The sequence below is a fragment of the Dipodomys merriami genome, unplaced genomic scaffold, assembly GCF_024711535.1.
Source record: "Dipodomys merriami isolate MVZ:Mamm:240054 unplaced genomic scaffold, mDipMer1.0.p SCAF_2157, whole genome shotgun sequence".
Taxonomy (NCBI): domain Eukaryota; kingdom Metazoa; phylum Chordata; class Mammalia; order Rodentia; family Heteromyidae; genus Dipodomys; species Dipodomys merriami.
This window is the reverse complement of record NW_027203557.1, coordinates 36,337-47,189: the sequence shown is the minus strand read 5'-3', so window position 1 is coordinate 47,189 and position 10,853 is coordinate 36,337. Positions and strand designations below refer to the sequence as shown.

Sequence of the window (10,853 nt, the reverse complement as noted above, 5' to 3'; positions counted from 1 at the left end):
TGAAGAATACAGACTCATCAGAAAATGAAAAGACAAATTAAGAAAAGTCCCTTTGTTTTCTTATTGCAATATATATATATAGAGAGAGAGAGAGAGGGAGAGAGGGAGACAGAGAGAGAGAGAGAGAGAGAGAGAGAGAGAGATAGGGAGACAGAGAGAGAGAGACAGGGAGACAGACAGAGAGAGACAGGGAGACAGACAGAGAGAGAGAGAGAGAGAGAGAGAGAGAGAGAGAGAGAGAGAGAGAGAGAGAGAGAGAGAGAGAGAGAGAGAGAGAGAGAGAGAGAGAGAGAGGAGAGAGAGAGTATTATATAGAAAAGGTGCTTGAGTATTACAACTTGGTGATTTTCGCCAAAGGCTTCCTCTTCTGTTCTTACTGTATATGATGCCTAGAGTCCTGTACAGTATATCATATCCCATTGTGTTTTAAACCTTTCTTCCACATATTAGGGGAAAATGTACCATTTGTCAATTTGATGTGGTTAACTTTCTTAATATGATTTATTCTAGTGTCCTCCGTTTCCCTGCAAATTTCATTATTTTATCCTTTCTAATGGCTCTGTAAAATTACATTGTATATAGATAGCATAATTATTGGTTCCATTCATTTATTGTGGGGCATCTGGGTTGTGGACATTTCTTGTCACTGTGAATTGAGCAGCAAGGAACATGGTTGTGCAAATGTCCTTGCCATTTTCTATTTTCTCCACTTCCCCACCAACATTTGTTGTCTGAATTCAAGATATTTGGATAAGATGGTATCTCAGGATTACTTTGATATTTATTTTCTTTATGGCCAGGGATGATGAACCTTTCCTGATACGTTTTTTTGCCATTCTTACCTCTTCTTCTGAGAAGTCTCTCCTTAGCTCCTCTGCCCACTTGATGATTGGTTTATTTGTTTTGGGTGGTGTAGTTTCCTGAGATCCATGTATACATTGAAAATTAGCCCTTTGTCTGATGTATTGCAGGTAAATATCTTTTCCCAATTTGTTGGCTGTCTTTTTAGTTTAGTGGCTATGTCCCTAGCCTGTGTAGGTTTTTTCCTTTGATGTAGTCCCATTTGTTGGGTCTCTCTCCTATCTGTTATGCCCCTGGAATTCTATTCAGAAAGTTCCTGCCAGTACCTATAAGTTCTTTTTTTTAATTATTACTTTAATGGTAAAAATTTTATTTACTTTTATAAATACGTTGCAAGACAAAACTTTTCAAAAATACTTTCCCCCCCCAAAAAAAAGTTAAAAAAATAAAGGAAATCTCGTAATAGGTAGGCAGACAATTTTGAGTCCTCTTTTTGTTCTTAAGGAGAGCTCTCTGCAGTGTAGGGCAGGACAATTGCCACACACCCAACACTGCCATGGGTTTGGCCTTGGGGAGAGAAAAGGCCAGCCTGAACTGAGTGTCCTCTCCTGATCACGGCCATACTTACACCTTCTAGTACCTATAACACTATCTAGGATTATCTAGTATGGATCCTACTATGGTTGGGCTATGCTGTATACAATGTTAACCTTTGAGAACATATATCTCTCTCTGCATATATGTCTGAATTATAAAGTATAAGTTGGACTCCAAGTTCAACAAACACAAGTTATTCTCTATGTGTTCCCAGTGTCCCTATGAGGCTCTCTCAACAGCTGTTCATTTTTCCTGTTTAGATAACATTAAACACCATAGTTTTGTTAGGTCAAGAATAAAGATGAGGGGTGAAAATAAACTTTTGCCTTTAAATAGCTTATTATCCTCAACCCCAAACTAGGAGTTAAATTAGAAAACATTTTGTTGTTGTTGTTGTTGTTGTCTCCAGAGCGATTACTCCATTACTGGTGAGGCCTGTGAGGTGTGGGGTACACTCCCAGCCTCCCCCATGCCGCAGGCGGGTGCGGCAGGTGGAGGCGCGCACTGGGCCACTCCATTCACTTCACAGGGCTTACAACGCACGAAGGGGCCAACGTCACAGGTGGCCGGCGGAGCAGGGCCAAGGCGGTAAGCAGAGCTGCCCCGAGCACGGGGCATGGCGCCTGCGCAGGGGCCAACTGGAGTAAGGGATTACCGGGTCCAGGCACATGGTGCAAGATTGTGGGAACTGGAGCGCAACTACCTGTGCTCGGCATGCAGCTGCCCAGCTCGCACCTCAGCACCTATAAATTCTAATGTCATCCTTATTCTGTCTTATAGTAGTTTGGCTGATTTTAATGTAATCCATTTTGAGTTGATGTTAGTGCAAGCAGAGATCCACTTCTAGTTTTCTGCCTATAAATGTCCAGTTTTCCCAACATCAATACTTGAAAAGGCTATGATGTGTGTGTGTGTGTGTGTGTGTGTGTGTGTGTGTGTGTGTGTGTGTGTGCGTGTGTCTGTGTGGGTGTGTGTGTGGTGTGTGTGGGGGGGGGTAGTGGGGCTTGAACTCTGGGCCTCGGAGCTACCCTTCAGCATTTCATCTCCAGGCTAGTACTTGAACCATCTTTCCACTTCCGATTTTCTTGTGGTTTACTAGAGCAAAGAGTCTCATGGACTTCCCTGGCCCTGCTGTCTTTCAACAACCATCCTCAGATCTCAGCCTTCTGAGTAGCTAGGATTAATGGCATGAGCCACAGGCACCCGGTAAGGCTATGTTTTTTCCACACTACATCTTTCGCTCTTTTGTCGAATATCAGATGATTGTAAGTATGCGGTTTTATTTATGTGGTCTTTTCATCTTTTTAATACGTTTTTTTTATTGTAAAAATAATGTACAAAGGGGTTACAGTTACATAAGGTAAGTAATGAGTTTATTTCCTCTCAAGCATTGTTTCCTCCTCCTTTGTTTTCCCCCTACCATCCCTACCCTTCCACCTCCACAACTACTTTCCATCCCCCCTTCCCACTCTCTGCCTAAATTGTAAAGTTCGTTTTTGAACATAGTGTTTTGATCTCATTGTTAAAATTGGCCTATCCCTAGTTAAGCATTTGGTTTTTACCCTTCACCTCCCAAAGCTAGAGAAATGTATATACAAGATACAGGGCACAACATCAAAGAAACAAAAAAACCACATAACTTAGGTTTCACGATTTGGTGGAAGAATGATGACTGTTTAATTAACTTGATAAGTATTCTATAGTTTTTAATGGTAAGGCTTATTAACTCAAAGGTGGAGCAAAAACATTCAGAATAGTGGAATGTGGCTACTACTCATTTGATGTGTGTGGATAGATTATGATTAATAAAAATATATCTATTAAATCCCAGTGGTAGACTGCTGTGCTAACTGGGAGGAGTCTTTGGTAATGCCAGGGGTTTGAATACTGGTAATGAAACAGAATATGAGGGGAGAGCATTTGCTAAGGATGTAACATCCTAGGCTCATAACAAATACATTGTAGTAGAATGCTAAGTGATGATCAACTGAGCATCAAATTTTATTTGTTGACTTCTTTGTTTTGTGAAGTCCAGGGATTTGAACCTAGAACCTGGGTGCTCTCCCTTAATTTTTTCTCAAGGCTAGTGCTCTACCAGTTGAACCACAGCTTCATGTCCATAATTTTATTGGTTAATTGGAGATCAGTCTTTCCAAATTTCTGCTTTGGGCTTGCTTCAAACCTGATCTTCAGGTATCAACCTCCCGAGTAGCTAGCATTCCAGTTGTGAGCCACCAGAGCCTGGCTAGAATCACATTTTAAAAGTATTCACTAGGTGAATCAGGCGTGTCTAGCTACTATTTGAGAACTTTGGTTCCAGTGGGTCATGTCAGATTTAGAATAACATCAGAATTTTTCTTCTTGTAACCTATAGCATCCAATATCGTTTTTTCTTCATTGTACCTTTTTTTCTTACTTCACAAGCAAGCACGTCAGTGATGTTTTCCTTTTCTGAAGCAAGTTAGGTCCTTTCCCATCACTGAGGGATGTACTTGCTTTTCTTACTGCCTGGATTACCTGCTTCTAGTTAATTGCATGGATGATGGCTCTCAGGTTAACTGTCTCCTCCTCAGGGATATCTCCTCACATACCTGCTGTGAAGTTGTTGCCACAAAACTACCAATGTCATGTCTCTGATTTATAGAAATTTTCATTATGATTTCTGGTTTTCTTTTCAGCATGAAATTGATGAGGAGAGAGCCACATTCACTTGTTTCTCCAACACCTATAATAGTGCCTGGTCCTTAGTGCTCAGGAGCCTTGCATGGGGATCAGCCTTTTCCAGCTCAATTTATCCTAGCTTCTGGTCAGGACAGCTCTTGAAGCTGATGTCTGGTGGGTAGCAGTCATCCCTCTCATTCTTTGTGCCTTTCTGTGTTGTTGAGTCCACCTCAGAGCAAGATCAGTGCTTGACATCTATTTGCTGCTATGGAAAGATGGGTATGACATAATACAAGTTAGGGGAACTGTTTTGTGAAGCTGTGTGAAGAGACGCATCCCCATACAAGTTGCCAAGACAAGTGTTTCCCATGCTCAGGAGTGTATTCCACAATTCAGCATTCAAACTATCACCTACTCCCTGATGCACTCAGTGTATATTCCCATTTCCATTAAAAAAAGAAAAATTCAAGATATGCCTTTGATGATTTGTCATTGAATTACTGAAACAAAGTATATAATTTGGGGGCTGGGAAGGTGGCTCAGTGGTAGAGTGCTTGCCTTGCATGCATGAGGCCTTGGGTTTGATTCCTCAGCATCTCATAAGCAAAAAGAAAATAAGCCTGAAGTGGCACTGTGGCTCAAGTGGTAGAGCGCTAGCCTTGAGCTGAAGAGCTGAGGGATAGCTCCCAGGCCCAGAGTCAAAGCTGACAACCGGACCCCCCCCAAAAAAAAGTATATAATTTTATGTATTTGTAAGTCTTTGTCCATCTCTCTTGAGCCCTGGGCATATTTCTATGTGTTTGAAGCTTGGAAAGGGAAATAAGGTTTATTTCAGGATAGTCAAAAACATTTTGGGAGGGAATACCAACTTTCCATCTGATGTTCTACAGATGGCCATCTTGGCACAGAAACTAAGTAGAATGTCATAGCATAAGAGACTTGTCCTGATTTCTACTGACTTTCCTCTGGGGTCACAGAGAGTGATCCTACTGCATATGTGTCCCTTGGCTACACTCGAGGGACCAGGTCTCCTCTGAAAATCTAATGGCATGGGGGTAAGAGAAATAAAAACACAGAACCCAGCTTCTCACATTACTAGGATTACAGGCCTGAGTCTCATATACTAACTCATAACTGCCTTTTTATATATCGTGTAGCCGGTTTCATTATATTCAACTCATAGACAGATATACAAATATATGTTTATATTTATTCATCTATTTATAATCAGTGTTATATCTAGAAACACAAAAATATATATTCATATAACTATAATGAAAGTTATATTACCACTTTCCCCAATAATGATTTACACTAATATTATGTGAAAAAAATACTTACGATTGAAAATGTTAAAAGCCCTTGTAGTATGAAAAATCGTATTCGATCTTATACATCATATAAAATACTATATAAAATGTAATGAATATAGCATGTATTTCCATATATCTGATTTAATTGCTTCCTGATTTTGTGTTTGTCCATTTATGTAAGCCTTCTTTCTTCTATTGATGATGGCTTATACTTTCCAGTGTCGATATTTCCTATGTATTTTGTCAAATATATTCAGCCCTAAGTAGATTTTTTATGCTAATAGAGCCAAATTTTTCTTCAATATTTCCCAAACAACAATGAATATGTATACAGACTTGAACTCACTGTGGGAAGAAAGTCCCACATACCACTATAAGTATTGTAGCATTTGTCCCAATTGACAGAACAGCTTTCTAGATAATCTGATCTGGTATGTCCTAAAGCTTTTGTAACCACCTTATCACCCCATGCAGGCATGGTCTGGCTTCCTTGCAACTCCCTGTGCACTTAACTGATCCCTTTATATCCAGTAGGCTCCCTTGTTCAGCCTGCAGTTACTCTGTATTTTCCCACACACAGAACACATGTGCATGGTGCTTTACATTGTAGGTGAAAAAAAAACACATTTAAGACTCATGAATTGTATAATATAACATAAACATTGACATTTTAATAACGTTAGAAAAATAAGTAGAATGATCATTTTACAACAATCAGGACCAAAAAGAAACATAAAGATTTTCTAAAGAAGAGGGGAAGCAATCTCTAAATCTGGATTGTCTTCTAAGTTGCCTTCAGACACAAATTCTGCCTCAGACTCCTCAAAGGGATCTACTTCCTCATTAAAGGCAGTATTTTCTTCCTGAGTCTAGGGAGGGACAGATTCTTATTTCTCAATTGGAAATTGGATCTCCAGCAGCAGGACAGATTGTTCTGGATATTCTGTGAGGACAGAATCCCTTTCCTCAACTGAATCTAGACTTTGAACCTAACTTATGACTGGGGTCATTTTCCATTAGCACATATTTACCCTGCACTCCAAGACCAATACTTTTTTACTGGTTTGGATGTGATCTAGGTGAATTGTGAACATCAATGGAAGATATTCTGGACCATCTTCTTACTTGGTGGTATGTGAATGTACACCTATATCACATGTGGAGTTCAGAACCAATGGGATGTCTACAGGACTCAAAACTACTTGAGCCTTTCTACACATTGAAAAATCCTCTATGTTCACATGCTTTCTGGAGTCCAGTGTTGGCTTCCAATCTCCATCAGTCACCATAGGCGACATCACTGATGGGTTCTTTAGCTGGAATTCAGCAGAAAGTTCTCTACAGTGACACAAACATAGGTACAGGAGTCTTAGAGTAGACTCTAGAAGTTAAAGTGTGACTAAACTTCTATGAGGATTTAACAGGAGAAGCTGTAGAACTTGAGTTTGGACTGAACACTGATGAGAAGGTAGGGTGTTTCTAATGAGTGGTTATGTCCAAGTTCTTTTAAAAAGGGAACAGACATTACTCGGCATAGAACATCCATAAAAGGACATTTTGCCAAGCTGGGTAGTACAAAGGGTTCTTGGACAAGCAGGCCCATCCCTTGATACCTAGGTTCCATCCCTACTCACAAGCTCTAAGGCATCTAAACAAGGACTACTTACTCTTTTTCTTGGTCTCACGGGTCATGCTTTGCTCCAGCTGGTCCAGAAGGATATGTAAGCAGGACAGCAATTCTGAAGAGGGCATGTTGAGCTTGTCATACTTTGTAAGTTTTTTCAGCATGTCAAATTTCTTGTGCTCAAAAATCATCATGGTAGACGTCCATCCAAATAGTTAAGATGGAAAAATCGATGCTGTTGGCAAATTGTTGAAAGGAAAATGAGAGTCCGCCCTCTCCATCCTGAGCCTTCTACCACAGACCCTTTCTGGCATGACTAGAATGCTGGGAAGTGGGAAGAGACTCCTGGAAGCAGGATGCTCCTCACAACCCATTTCTAGAAATTTCTAATACAATCCTCCAAAATTCTCCCCGTGATGGGCAGAGAAAGTTGTTTCCCCACTGTATCTGACTTGCTACACACAACCCTCCCTGTCATTGAGGGATTGTGGTCCATGCGAGCCTGGTCATAAACAGAAAACCCTGTCATAAAAATGGCTCAAGCACAGCTGAGCTCAGGTGGCTCATGCCTGTAATCTTAGCTACTCAGGAGGCTGAGATCTGAAGATCCCAGTTCAAAGCCAATCTAGGTAGCAAAGTGTGTGAGACTCCTATCTCAATAAACCACTAGAAAACCAGAAGTGGCACTGTGGCTCAAACAGTAGAACATTCATCTTGAGTTGAAGAGTGCAGGGACAGTGTCCAGGCGCAGAGTTCAAGTCACATGACCAACAAAAACAAAAGTGACTAAAGCAAAAAGAGCAGGTGTATAGTTCACTTTGTAGAGCACCTACCTAAAATACATGAAGCCCTGAGTTTAATTGCTAGTATTGAAAGGAGGAAAGGATATGAAGGAATGGAAGGAAGAAAAGAAGGAAGGGAGGAATTTTGATTTAACCAAATACTGGAAAGATGTGAAGTATTAAATAAAGGTATTACAGGTATTTTATATGAAAAGATACTGATTGTTTACTAAAAGGCAAATTATAAAATGTGGAATTCAGGCTAAAATACACGTACAATTTTGTTTTTCTGTAAAGTGATACTTACATACTTCTTTTGTTTAAAAGTAGTAAATGAGTTTAAAAAATCGAAGAGTTGTTAGAAATGAATCATTATTTCTTATCATTTTTTCTGCTACATTCACCATCTAAAAATTGAAACAATGTTGATCAATTCAATTATTAATTTATTAATTTAATCTTTCATCTTTAGTGTATAGTCTATTGTACACATCATTTAATTATTTGAACCCTTTTTTTGTTTGTTTTTTGTCAATCATGTGTCCTGAACTCTGGGCCTGGGCACTGTCCCTTAGCTCTTTACCTCAAGGATATCACTATACCACTTGAACCACAGTGCCACTTCTGGATTTTCTGCTTATGTGGTACTGAGAAATTGAACTCAAAGGCTCATACATGCAAGGCAAGCACTTTATCACTTAGCCACCTTCCCAGCCCTGAACTCTTTATTTTTTCCTTTAGACATGGGGCTTGAATACAGGGCATGGGTGCTGTCCCAGAGCTTCTTTGCTCAAAGTTAGCACTCTACCATACAAGTTTAAACCATAGTGCCATTTCTTGTTTTTTAATGGTTAATTGGAAATAGCAGTCTCATGGTAACTTTTCTGCCCAGGGCTGGCTTTGAACCACCATCCTCATTTCTCAGCCTCCTGAGAAGGTAGGATTACAGGAGTGAGCCACCTGTACCCTTGTGCTCATTTTTTTTTCTTTTAACTGTGATTTAAGTTTAGTTCCCCCACCTAAATACGTGCAAACTGAGATGCAAATTGGCTTTAAATAAACCACTAGTTGAGGATGCTGAGATTACAAATGATGGCAAATTGTTTTTAACATTTTTTAATATGTGAAGCTTGAACTGAGGGCCTGGTTGAAATCCCTGTTCTCTTGTGCTCAAGGCTATCACTCTATTAGTTTGGCCCACAGTGCCCCTTTTAGTTTCTTGGTAACCAGTTAATGAGATAATAGACTCACAGACTTTCTTACCAAGGTTGTTATTAATCCTCGATTATCACATCTCAGTCACCTGAGTTGTTATGATTACAGGCATGAGCCAATGGCACCAGTTTTTTTAAAAAAGCAACAACAGATTACTTTAGGGGAGGTTGGAGGAGGAAAGAGCTAGAGGCTAAACAAGCTCTCACATAGAAAATAGTTGTAGTGTTCCAGTAAAGAGTCCTAGGCCAGAGAATTACTAAGTGTGCCATCACAGTACAGAGAGTTTGGCCAGAGAGGGAAAATCCAGGCAAGGAGACAGATCTGAGCACTTGCCATTAGCTGCAGCTGCAGTGGCAGCAGCAATGGCAGCAGCCTAGCCGCCAAACGAACAACACAGAGTCTGGGACAATGGTGCCAGAAACAGCAGGTGACTGGATTCTTCTTAAAACCAAAAAGAGCTGACAAGTAGCAGGTATCTTCATCCTGCAGATCACAGACCAGAGATAACCCAAGAACCAAGACTCCAGGGTGAGTAGAATACTGACATACTTACTCCTTCTCAGGTTACAGAGGAAAGAAGGCCACCCCTCCCGCCCTCACCCCCGGAGGTCTCCATATTTGATATTGAAAAGGCCCAGCTGAGGAGCTAGCTCCAGCTCAGGCCTTGGAAAAAAACAAAAGATTCATTTAGGAGGTCACAGGCACCTGACCTGACCTGCCAGGCTCAGCTCCTCCCTGGGAAAAGTCACCCAGCCCAAGCAGACAAAGCTCTGACGTGAGGGGAGTGACTTTCTTCACTGGGTAAACAGAGCCAGAGGCTGCCCCTCCCTACAGCAGCCTAGACAATCAAGTGAAATTCAGTAAACATAAACCCTGAGAATGGCTCCAGGCTGGGCTCTGTGTCTCAGAAGCTACCCTTCAGGGAAAAGCTACAATTTGCTGAACGGCCTCAATTCTACCCAGAACCTAGCCTCATCACAGCCTCTTCAAACGAGAGGAAACAGCCATCTCCCTCTTGTGCGAAACTCAAAGCAGATCTCCCTCTCATTGAACTAGCCTGGGAGGAGGATCACAAAATCCTGGGTAAAGCAGAGCATTTATCTGCCTGCTCAAACAAATTGACTTAAGAAACCAATCTAGCCACAGGCAAACCAAACACCACAAGCAGACAAGAGACTCCACCAAGAGACTTTGTACAGACACAATGAGATACAGGATCTTCCCATCTAATCCCGCCCCCCCCCCAAAAAAAAGCTCTTTGTTGTACCCTTTTTGTTTTTTAGTTTTTAAAAAAAATTGTTTTCTATTAATCTTTTTTTCTCCCCTCCTATTTTTTTATTTTAGGTGTATATGTGTGTCTGTGTGCTTTGTTTAAATCTCTACTGACCTTTTGGTCCTTTTTTTCTTGTTTTTTCTTTTTCATTCTTTTCATTTTTCTTCTGTTTCCTTCTTTTTGTGTGACTTAATTGCTGTTCTGCTCATCCTCAGATATATGCCGTCATCGAATATTAGACTGAAAGACCCTAGTCCCCTAGGATACTTTCGTCAAGGGGCGGGCGCCCCAGAAACTCAGACTCCAGGCCGGGAGATGCAATAAGCAAGAGGAGTTTATTTGACGTTTGTGCAAACAGATTCTCTGCCCCGGTCAGTCAGAAAGCCCCAAGCATCGGTTACAAGCCTTTTTAAAGGCAAAAACCCACAAGATTAACGCATAACACAAAGCATCACGTGATTGGTTCATTTAAAGGTCGCCATATACGCCAACAATCACTTTGCCACGCGGGAAATTTTGTAACAATCTTTGTAAAACAATTGGCTCATGGTTGGTTTAAGGGGGGGTTACATGGTTACAGGCCTATG

General features: G+C 40.8%; 1 long non-coding RNA gene across 1 annotated transcript; it reads right to left on the bottom strand.

Annotated features, from left to right (window-relative positions):
- Positions 1 to 3,125: 3,125 nt before the first annotated feature.
- On the bottom strand, positions 3,126 to 10,565 carry LOC138834465 (uncharacterized). Its single transcript, XR_011374130.1, has 3 exons — positions 10,381 to 10,565; positions 7,040 to 7,231; positions 3,126 to 4,324 (listed from the first exon to the last, which is right to left on the bottom strand). It is a non-coding gene; the product is annotated as an uncharacterized lncRNA (long non-coding RNA).
- Positions 10,566 to 10,853: the final 288 nt, after the last annotated feature.